Below are 12,659 nucleotides of genomic sequence, written 5' to 3'. Positions count from 1 at the left end.
CAAAAACATGATAAAAAAGAAAAACTGCTCTAAAAAGAAACTATGAATTAGATCTGGACAAACACTTCTAACAGTTAATGAAAACAGAGAAGCCTCATTTAAAAGTGCTTATAACTGAATCAGTATAGCATTCACTACTAGTGTACACATGCATTTAGTATATATGTTGTATACTATGCAGAGTAAGCTAATTTTCCATATGCATAGGGAACCCAAATGACCTACATTACAATTGTAAAACTGTGCACATGGCACATTCTACACAATACTGTTTCCCACAAAGCAACCAGTGCGACAAATGAACCAGAAAGGTTTTTGACATCTCATTCTAGGCTCATTATTTGATTTCACGCCAGAAAGTAAAGGTATTTGATACAAAAAAACTGAATATGCTTAGCAAAAAAAAAAAAAAAACAGCTTTTACTCCATTACTCCATCCTTCAGTGTCACATGATCCTTCAGAATTAAATTCAAGATATGTTGATCTGTTGCTCAAGAAACATTTCTTATTATTATCAGTTTTGAAAAATGTTGTGCTGCTTAATTTTCTTCCCATAATTCTTTAATATATAGAACAGCACTTATTTGAAATATAAATGTTTTAACATTATGAATGGCTTTACTATCACTTTTGATCAATTTAATGGCTCCTTGCTGAATAAAAGTATCCAATAGTATTTATTATAGATCTGAAACAACAAGAATTATAATATCACTTATAAGCTTTATAGGTACCTTGTGTCATTATTATAAATGCCCAATTTTGCAGTCTTTTTGTATAATTTCTGTAAATTCTGTCAAAACTGTCCAAACACTCAGATCCTACATAGACTGGAAACCATTTAGCATTTTATCACTTCCAGTTCCATTATCCTGAAGTCAATGGGTTTTTTAAATGTGTTTTTGGATGCCTAAAAAAAGGCATGGTTAACACAAGCTCAAAGTTATTTTCATGTTTTATTCTACGACACACAGTACATCAGTAATACCCTCTTGTGGATTTTTTAAAGCTTTTACTTTAAAACGCCTGTTGCTAGCAAGTGGCTAAATGAGACTACAGATTGTCTGGGACATTACAGTTTTTTACAATCACTTTGCTACTATTTTCAGAACCTTGATGTCATTTTTCAAAACACAAAACTCAAAACGGTTATCACTTGTAACACAGGCTGTCTAGTGTTCAAAACATAGCATTGTGCATTCACATCTTTAAAGAAATCTTGCACTTGCACAATCATTGGTTCAAAACACAAATTTACTGTGAAATACCATTGACACATAACTATAGATCACCCAAACACAAGCAACCAATAGTTTCACTGTGTCATTGTTCTTACAATCATTAAATATTGTAGAACAAAATAGGTGATACAGGTTTCATTATGGTACTACATGTATAGTAAATACACCTCTGTAAAAGTACTGCAGTAGTAGAGAAAATACTACAAATACAGTGGAATCATTGAACAAAGTTTGTAACATATTGATGCAAAACACTACGGTACAATCACAACATAGGTTTATTTGAATCAAAGCAAAAATAAATGACTAGAAACAAGACAAAAACTCTAAGTAAGAACAGCATTTTTTGCAGTTTGAGAAGGTGGTACAGTATTTGGGGCCATAGACATAGTGTCTGATGAAGCATTATGATAAAATATTATGATAAATATCCATGGATATTGTAGTCTAATTGGTTCATGCTCCACGCTAATTGGTGACAATGAATCTCATTAACCTGAAACTTTCATGATTTACAGTAAATATGGAAGATTGTTTTTCTGTTTCCATACAACTATGTATTAAGAGTAATGCAACAGTTACTTATCATTTTGAACAGTTATATCAATTGATAGTTAGATCATTGTAAGGAAATGAATAGACACTCATTTGAAATGTAATGTGTGAATTGCCATTTGAAATAGTAGTAATTTGATGTTAAGTTGTGTCATATTGAACAGGTGATTATTGTTGAATGAACAAATGATCTAAGTTTTATGTGTATTGTATCCAAGCAATTGAGAAAAGGGTTAGAGTTTTGAAATATGCATTTTGATCATTGGTTGTAAGTTTTGTGTCTAGAGTTGTGAAAAATGACATCAAGGTTCTGAAAATAGTAGCAAAGTGATTGTAAAAAACTGTAAACATCACCAGCCAAAAAGGTCAGCTCATACTCATAGTTCACTTTCACAGTTTAGCTTTTTACTTCTGGCAATTGCATCTTTTTTTTTTTTTTTTTTTAATTAAAAAATGAATGTGTTAATTTGTGAAGCTCATCATCATGAACAAAACATGAAAGAATCATTATCTTTTGTTGGTCACAGAGCTTATTTTCTGCAATAATTCAAAAGCTATAGTGTAAAAATCCCATATGACTTTTATCAAGGGAACCACGCTCTATACAAACTTTGCATTCCAAAATAAATTTGAACACTATATTTGTTGTTGATTTTTAAATATTGACCAAGATCTTAAGTCACTCACTTTTAGCCAGAGATTACAGACAAACTCAAGGTGACTGTACACAATACCGGACTCACTGCCAACCAAACTCCTGCTGGAGGTGCCTACGTGTGTCCTTTCACATAGCCTCTAGGGCTCTCCTCTTCTCAGAGAAAGAGGGAGGCCAAGAGAGAGAGAGAGTGATAAAACAAGAGAAAGTGGGAGAGAAAGACAGGAGGAACAAAGAAAGTCTTTTTTCAGCCTATCAGAACGGACACACTTGAATTACGGCTTAAGTTAGGAGGAGGGGCAAGTTCAATGTTCAGAAAGCATGTGTTTGGCTGAAAGCAGCGTGCACTCTGAACCGACCGTCTCCTAGGAGACCTGAGGACTGTGAACGTGCGGCTTGGTCACATGGTGCATCTGTCAGAGGGCTTTTATGGGCAATTAAGGGCTCATGCAAACACGTACACACAAACGTCTATTTGCATGAATACAGTGTTCCTGTTCCACTGAGTTTTTAAAAGTTTACAACATTGCCAAAGTTTGTTTCTATGTATCCCTACAGTATCTATGCTCACTCTTACTAATCTAATAATTATAAATCACATTGTAAACAACACAAGCAAACAAATTATCACTATTTCCAATTAGTTCTGAGATAAACAGTTATTACAAGGATAATCACTATCTGACATTAAGCTCAATCCACTTTTCTTTGTTTTTTGCTCACTCCACAGGACACATTTTAATAGTAACTAACAAAACTTTTCAATTTCTAAACAAACAATTCTAAACAAAACAATTTCTTTCCATCAAAATAAGTGCTATGCTAAAATCAAACAAATTTTTTACAATCTGCTTAGTGAGAATCAGCCATTTGAGGAATATATATGCAGTTCAAAGAGAAAATTTGCAGTTTTTCCTGATAAACCCTGTCAAGGTCAATGCAATTGTCCTATTTTGTCTCACCTTGAAAAAATATATTAGTTAACCAATATGGGTTTTTAAATGGTCGATGCCAAAATATCTTGAGGTAGCAGACACTCAATATAATGGCAGAATTAATATAATGCAACTTAATGACAGAAAATGAGGCATAGACAACTTTTAAAACAATAAAAAAAAAACTATATTTACTCAAAAATCAAGTAACATATTTGTCTGGCTATCACCAGACCAAGCTCAATTTAAAATTGAACATTGATCTGGGGAGTCTGTATGTATTTTCTCCTGCACAAGAGGCGTGATCAACGAGCATTATTCACGCAATTGGATAGTTCTTCAACCAATCAGATCAATGATCCGGGTGACGTACTTTGCAGAGCGACGCGAAAACTCCAGACAGGTTTAGTTTGTATTGGTTTGTAGAATTGATCGGTTTGCAGAAGCAGCAATAGCATCGAGCGATTTTTGCAGGTTGTGAAAAAAAAAAAAACATGAAAGTGAGTGGTATTTACACCCACTCGAGCGATTTGTTTGCTAAACTAAAGAAGTCATTCAGCATCGTCGAGAGTTCAAAGGAATTGGATTGACGGTCGTGCGAGAGACGGGTAGATCAGATAGAGTTTGCAATCAGTGTGCAACAATCATATCAAACTTGGAAAACGATCTGCCCCATTACTTAAACAAAAAGCTGCTTGCTGTCGCTTCTCTATCGTCATCGTGTTATACCCGCCAATAGCGAGCAAGGTGGATAAGCCAGTCTGTGATTGGTTCCCGCAAAAGTGTAACAGAAGCAGTAGAAATTAATTTAGGGGTTTCCAGACTGAGTTGCTGGGCGAAATCACATCGCCGGCAGATCAGGCTGGGTTTACCCAGTCTAGTAACATATATAATAATACATAAAACTGATTCATACAAACAAAAATGATTAAATAAATATAATAACATTATACGGTTGGTTTACCCAAAAAAATTAATTTCTGTCATTAAGTATTCACCCTCATGTCGTTCCAAACTCGTAAGACATTTGTTCATCTTCGGAACACAAATTAAAGGGAAAGTTCATCCAAAAATGAAAATTCTGTCATCATTTACTCACCCTCAGGTTGTTCCAAACTTATATAAATGTCTTTGTTCTGCTGAACACAAAGGAAGATATTTGGAAGAATGTCAGTAACCAAACAGAACTCATCCCCCATTGACTTCCATATATTTATTTTTCCTATTAGGGTAGTCAATGGGGGGCGAGATCTGTTTGGTTACTGACATTCTTCCAATTATCTTCCTTTGTGCTCAGCAATACAAAGACATTTATATAACCTGAGGGTAAGTAAATGATGACGGAATTATCCCTTAAAGATATTTTTGATGAAATCCAAGGTTTTTTATCCCCTATAGAAATCAACATAATTACCATCCTTCAAGGTCCAGAAAAGTAATAAAGACATTGTTAAAATTGTCAACGTGACTAAAGTGTTTTAACCTTAATGTTATGAAGCAACAAGAATACTTTTTTTTAAGCAAAAACAAAACAAAAATCACAACTTTATTCAACAATCTCTTCTCTACCCTGTCTCGTATGCAGTTGACGGGGTGAATGCAGTTCGGCGCTTCTGTGTTTACGTCCGAACAGCTGGCGTTCAGACGTAAAACACGAACGCAGTGAACTGTGTATGAGTCTGACAGGGTAGAGAACAAATTGATGAATAAAGTGGTTATTTTTGTTTAGTTTTTGCGCGCAAAACATATTCTCGTCACTTCATAACATTAAGGTTGAACCACTGTAGTCAAGTTGACTATTTTAACAATGTCTTTAAAGGTGCCATCGAATTGAAAATTTAATTTACCTCGGCATAGTTGAATAACAAGAGTTCAGTACATGGAAATGACAAATATCACTTAAATATCACTAAATGATAAATATCACTTAAATGATATTTTAAGTGATATTTGTAAATTGTCTTTCTAAATGTTTCGTTAGCATGTTGCTAATGTACTGTTAAATGTGGTTAAAGTTAGCATTGTTTCTTACTGCATTCACGGAGACAAGAGCCGTCGCTATTTTCATTATTAAACACTTGCAGTCTGTATAATTCATAAACACAACTTCATTCTTTATAAATCTCCAACAGTGTAGCATTAGCCGTTAGCCACGGAGCACTATTAAACTCATTCAGAATCAAATGTAAACATCAAAATAAACACTTTACTTACGCGATTAGACATGCTGCATGACAAACACTTTGTAAAGATCCACTTTGAGGGTTATATTAGCTGTGTGAACTTTGTTTATGCAATGATAGAGTCGAGAGCTCGGGAGGGGGCGGAAAGCACAAGCAATTAAAGGGGCTGCAGCCTGAATCGGCGCATTACTAATTATACCTCAAAATAGGCAGTTAAAAACATTAATTAAAAAAATTCTATGGGGTATTTTGAGCTGCAACTTCACAGACACATTCAGGGGACACCTTAGACTTATATTACATCTTGTAAAAAAACGTTCGATGGCACCTTTAATACTTTTTTGGACCGTGAATGACAGAAATTACGTTGCTTTCTATGGGATAAAAAACCTCTCGGATTTCATCAAAAATATCTTTTGTGTTTCAAAGATGAACGAGGATCTTACGGGTTTGAATCGAAACAAGGGTGAGTTAATGACAGAAATTTTAGGGTGAACTATCCCTTTAATAATAACATATATATCTTCTCTGGGTACTTTGTGCTAGTATTATAAGTACCTTTAAAATAATGTTTTACTGTATTTCGGAATAATTTCTCTAAAAATTCTCTTTAAAATTATTCAGCTAAACAACACTTGCATGAAAAGAGAGAAAAACTGATCTGGTAATATATCAGATGGCAACAGCTGCTAAAAGGCAGATGAAAATATTAGAAAACTGCATGTGATTTATGCATTGAAAAGGCTATTGGCTATAATTTGATAGTGACTTAAAGGGATAGTTCACCCAAAAATGAAAATTTGATGTTTATCTGCTTACCCCCAGTGCATCCAAGATGTAGGTGACTTTTTTTCTTCAGTCGAATGCAAATTATGATTTTTAACTTCAACCGCTGCCGTCTGTCAGTCAAATAATAGCAGTAGATGGGAACTTCAACTATAACAGTAAATAAAACTTGCTTAGACAAATCAAAATTAAAACCTGCGGCTCGTGGCGACACATTAATGTCCTAAGAGACGAAACGATTGGTTTGTGCGACCGCACATTAATGTCCTAAGACACGAAACGATCGGTTTGTGCGAGAAACCGAACATTATTTATATAATTTTTACCTCTAATACACCACTATGTCCAACTTCGTTCAGCTTCCTGTTAGTGAGGTCAAAAAACGCGTTCTGAAGACGGAAGTGATGTCTCGCCCATATACTTCAATGAGCGCGAGACATCACTTCCGTTGTCAGAGCGCGATCAGACCTTACTAGCCGGAAGCTGAACGAAGTTGGACATAGTGGTGTATTAGAGGTAAAAAATGATATAAATACTGTTTGGTTTCTCGCACAAACCGATCGTTTCGTGTCTTAGGACATCAATGTGCCGTCACGAGCCGCAGGGTTTAATTTGGATTTGTCTATGGAAGTTTTTTCAACTCTTATTGTTCAAGTTCCCAATCACTGCTATTATTTGACTGACAGACGGCAGCGGTTGCAGTTAAAAATCCTAATTTGCGTTCGACTGAAGAAAAAAAGTCATCTACATCTTGGATGCCCTGGGGGTAAGCAGATAAACATCAAATTTTCATTTTTGGGTGAACTATCCCTTTAAAGAAGAACTAACTCTCTTGGCAATATACTTAGGCATGAGAATCATCTAACACCAAACATCTCAAAATAGTCAAATATCCAATCCAATTATCTACAAATATCAACCAGCCTGGCTCATATATCAGTCTATCAGAAAGATCCATATCTTTAGAACAATCAGTACCAAGAAAACACACCAAGGAAGCATAAGCTCAATTTCTGTAAAATAGTGTCAGTTACAAGAATCTATTTTCTCTAGTCAGATTACGTAGGTTGATTGCCGGCAATAAACCATGACAGACCAACAAAGGTGTGGTTGGATACAGCTATAAATGAGTACAATAAGGCAGTCTGCACAATCAAAATTAGATTAAACAACAATTTTGGAGGATATTTCCTTCAAGAACTATGATTTAGCCCTCTTTCATCATGCAGAGATGAAGAACATTGAAAATGCATGAGGAATCATCCATTACCTTCTGCTTGACGATCCAAAATCTTTAAATAAGAACAGCCAATTTCATTTTTCAAACACGTCTGTACAGTCTGAAGTCATGTACCCACAATGTTGGCTCTCAACAGCAAGATCAGGCTCAGAACTCTGACCAACAGGTGATAGATAAGTTCCTCCTATCACTGATGTATCAGATCATGTTTGCCGACTACAAACAATCCCCACTGCCTACGAGCAGTCCTCCACACACTCTCTCTGACTTAAAAGAGCAAATAATTCATAAAGGTACAAAGGACCTGTTATTCTGATCTGAATGAATAAGATTATGAGCTCAATCTACAGTAAATAAAACTTTGATGCAATAAGCAGGAAACCTGTTTTGCAGTATTGTTGTATTTTGGTAAGGACAAAAATATGAAAATTCTGATACCTTCTGTTGTTTCAAACAAAATGCAAATTCATGCCTGTACATTAGAAGGAGCGGCTCAAACAAAACTTTCAGCTGTGCTGCCATTCTGGATTGCAGAAGAATAGGATGCAGGAGAAGAAGGTTCAACACTCTTACTTTAGCAATAAAAACAAAACATGAAACACAAATGTGTGATCTAAATTCACCTTTGTTTATTACTGGTTGAATCGGTTCATTGAAAGTCAGCAACAAAGACATTAAAGGATTAGTCCACTTTCAAATTAAAATTTCCTGATAATTTAATCACCCCCATGTCATCCAAGATGTTCATGTCTTTCTTTCTTCAGTCGAAAAGAAATTAAGGTTTTTGATAAAAACATTCCAGGATTTTTCTCCCATATAGTGGACTTCAATGGCCTCCAAACGGTTGAAGGTCAAAATTACAGTTTACAGCGATCCCAGACGAGAAGTAAGGGTCTTATCTAGAGAAACCATCGCTCATTTTCTAAAAAAAAAATTTATATTTTATACGTTTTAATTGTTTTAACCTAGTTCTCATCTTGAACTAGCTCTCTTCTTCTTCTTCTTCTTCTTCTTCTTCTCTATTAGAATTCCAGCAGTGTAGAGACTGCTAAGTATATTACTGCCCTCCTCAGGTCAAAGTTTGAACTAAATTGTCGTATACAATATGCTAGTGCAAGTATATAACAATTAGTTCAAACTTTGACCTGTGGAGGGCAGTAATACACTTAGCAGTGTCAACACTGCAGGAATTCTAATAGAGTAGAAGAAGAAGAAGAAGAAGAAGAAGAGAGCTAGTTGAAGATGAGCATTTATTGTTAAAACTTATAGATTTTTTTTTTTTTTTTTTTTCTCGTCTGTGAAGCTGCAATGAAACTGTAATTTTGACCTTCAACCGTTTGGGCTCCAGTGAAGTCCACTATATGGAGAAAAATCCTGGAATGTTTTCATCAAAAACCTTAATTTCTTTTCGACTAAAGAAAGAAAGACATCTTGGATGACATGGGGGTGAGTAAATTATCAGGAAATTTTAATTTGAAAGTGAACTAATCCTTTAATTAAAAAAGTGAGATTAAATACATAAAGTACATTTTTGTATTTTAACATTAATTTATTGAAGGTTTGCATAATATTCTATACTTTATTTATTTTGAGGGATACTGAATCTGTTTTTGCGTAAACGCATCAATCCGAGAATCTTGAAGCATCGATTTATTGACGCAGCCCTACCTCCAAAACTGGAGAATACAGGTTTGGAAAGATAAGAGGACAAATAAATAATGACATAATTTTTCCTGTAAACTGTTCCTTTAAGGCTCAATTAAGGGTTCAATGAAAACAGTTGTAATACAAATTCAAGGGCCATATAAGACTTTAGGACAACAATGAGTGTAGTTAATTAAATATGTACAGAGACAATGTTAATCCAAAAAAAAGAGAGCTGACAATCACAGAAAAGTTTATTTACTTGAAACCAAATACTGACTCTGAACTCCAGCTAAAGACTAAATGGCTCAGAGCCATGAATACAACATCATCTCTATCTGTCCAGCCCCTCCCTTTCTCTCTGACAGGTTTTTACCTCAATGTAAATCACACCAAACAAAGAGTGGACTGGGTGCATGTTACACATTAACCTGAGGACACGAATAATAAAAAACTTCCTAACCGATGCACTTTTCTGAACTCAGCAAATAAAAATGCACAAATTATGGGTCATTAAAGTTCTTCCTCGAAACTTTTTTTTTTTAGTAGCACAAAGAAGAAAATGTGATGTGTGCCAGTAAATTGGGCAGGGATCTAAGATTAAGAGGTCAAGGTTATGCTCATGTATCAAATGACATCAGTGCATATAAAGGTGATCGGCTGATCTACGATGTCTCTTACAAGCAAGAACAAAAGATAAATATATGATAACATCTGCTTTCAGTGCATTCAGATAAACAAAGATATACTGGATAACTTCTACTGTCATGTTTCACTTCTTCATCAAATAATAAATCTTCTTTACCCTGACTAAATCAAAGTCATATGAACTACAATTCAAATGATTAGGGTAAGAATTTTTAATGTTTTTGAAAGAAGTCTCTTATGCACACAAAGACTGCATTTATTTGATCAGAAATACAGTAAAAACAGTAATATTGTGAAATATTTAAAAAAAAAAAATTTATATTAATATATTTTAAAATGTAATTTATTCCTGTGACGGCAAAGCTGAATCTTCAGCATCATTACTCCAGTCTTCAGTGTCACATGATCCTTCAGAAATCAAATATAAGCTGATTTGGTGCTCAAGAATAATTTCTTATTATTATCAATGATGAAAAAAGGTGTGCTGCTTAATATTTTTGTGAAAACCATGATACATTTTTTTAGGATTCTTTAATAAAGAGAAAGTTTAAAAGAACAGCATTTGTTTAAAAAAAATAATAATAACAATGCAAAAGTATTTACTGCCACTTTTGCATCTTTGCTGAAAAAAGTATTAATTTCAAAATCTACTCCTGCTGACTCCAAACCTTTGGGCAGTAATGTAATCACAAGACACCACTTTTCACACTGAAAAAAGATCCTCGGTACTCTATACTCATTCAAGTATCCAAGATTTTGTAAAACATGTTCTATATGACACAAACAAAGTGCAAAATTCTAGATTGAGCAAACATAAATGTCAATACACTGCATAAAGCGAACTATATTGAAAGCAATGTATGTACATTTTGACACACTGTAGTAAATTACTACTTTTATGCCCTTTGATTCCAAAATTGTCCAAATATCCAGTCATTTTAGTTGAAGGTCATAGAAAAGCTGACAGAGATTGTCAATCTCTCCTGCCCTTCTATTCTTTGTGAAGACACAATTATTCATAACCCACTGGCACAGCCTCTAATTAAAGCACTGAAAAAACAGCAAGTTTGTAAAATAAGAATTTACATGATTAAAAAGATTTAGAGTTAAAGGGATAGTTCATCAAAAAAAAAAGAAAAAAATTCTGTCATCATTTACTCACCCTAATGTCATTCCAAAACTGTATGACTTTTTATTTATTCTGTAGAACATACAAGAAGAAATTTTGAGAAGTGTTTTTTTCATTCATACAAGGGAAGTAGTCTTCTTTTTGTGTATTGCAGAAGAAAAAAAGAGTCATAGATGTTTGGACCAACATGAGGTTATGACAGATTTTGGGGGAACTAGGCCTAAAAGTAAGACTACACTTCTAAGCCCCATTTTTGAAGTATCTTTAGCTCACAGTCCAAAATATATGTTATAACCTCCCTTATTACACAATTAGCTATGTGCACATCCCTTAGCTATATATTATATGTTTTGTTATATGGTATTTAGAAGACCTTAAATGCTTAAATATTTGTAATTGTATGTATTGTATGTCTTGTGTTATTAATAACAGTTGTGATCTTGTGTAATTGAAACACAAAAACTCAACAGTTCCTAAATGGCCTGTAAACAAATCACATAAAACATATCACATTTCACTGCAGGACTGATATCAGTTAAACACCAGATGACAACACACTCACTTCCTGTCTCGTTTTAATTTAGGTTGGAACAATGGTTGGAAACCAAAACAAACTACACCAAAGATGTCATGTCCACCTGTGTCATATCCCATAAACATCTACAGTAACACAACTGCAGGCTGAAGCACAACTGAGGGTCCCATAATAGGATGTACGGAGAGCTGAGAGCCACAACTGAGAGTCAGACACATAAAAAAAGTCTAGAGCTACTTACAGCAACTGATAGATGATCTCTGCATTGGGTGAAAGCAGAGCCGACTCTCTGGGGGAGACAGACGATCGGTTACACACTGGAGCCTTGTCTTTCTTGAAATTGTCCTTTACACCTGCTCAAGGTTGCCCTGTCTTGTTCTGCTCACTCTATCGACTGGCCTGTGCACTGAGAAGACTTTCTGAACGGGGAGATGGGGTGGGTGGAGTAAGCGGAGTGGGTGGGAGCAAAAGAGAGAGAGAATAAAGAGAAGCAATCTGTGAGCCGGCACTCTGCAGCTCATACAGCTAAAAGCAGTTTCACCACTGCCAGATCAATTTCATCAAACGGCTCAATTCATCAATTCATGGAACCAACAGATTTACTGATTAATTTCACCTAATCATTTACACGCATGAATGATTTGTGGACGCCTTTGATTGTTGTTAAATTGATTATTAAATTGTAATGCTTCATTAATTTGATCATATTACAACATATTTTTTATTTTCATTCATGTTTATTTCATTCTGCACAGTAGTAAAGAGGAAAGGATGATCGCATTCAGTCACAATCCGTGACAAATGTTCAAGATGAAAACTGAAAAGTGACGCAGTTTTTGTACAACTTTCTTCTCATAATATAAATAGGCCTATTTGCTTGTCCTGTAAGTTCGTGAATAAAAAATACAAATGAAAATGTGGACGAAATCAGAATCTATTAAATGTCTTATCATTAAAATATAAAAATTAAAATGACGGGTAATTATTGATTATTTTTTACGATCCTGTCCATCAAAATGACGACGAAACGCAAGTCTAACGCAACCTCTGATTTTATATATATATATATATATATATATATATATATATATATATATATATATATAT

General features: G+C 34.4%; 1 long non-coding RNA gene across 2 annotated transcripts in view; it reads right to left on the bottom strand.

Moving 5' to 3' along the window:
* The window catches only part of LOC137021657 (uncharacterized), a 30,971-nt gene that overhangs the window by 1,857 nt on the left and 16,455 nt on the right, over positions 1–12,659 (bottom strand). For both annotated transcript variants that reach the window (XR_010895344.1, XR_010895345.1), the window contains one exon: positions 11,794–11,971. This is a non-coding gene — a long non-coding RNA (uncharacterized lncRNA). The remainder of the gene's footprint in view (positions 1–11,793; positions 11,972–12,659) is intronic.

This window comes from Chanodichthys erythropterus, chromosome 6, assembly GCF_024489055.1.
Source record: "Chanodichthys erythropterus isolate Z2021 chromosome 6, ASM2448905v1, whole genome shotgun sequence".
Lineage (NCBI taxonomy): Eukaryota > Metazoa > Chordata > Actinopteri > Cypriniformes > Xenocyprididae > Chanodichthys > Chanodichthys erythropterus.
Note: the sequence above shows the minus strand (reverse complement) of the source record. Positions and strands in the feature narration are given on the sequence as shown.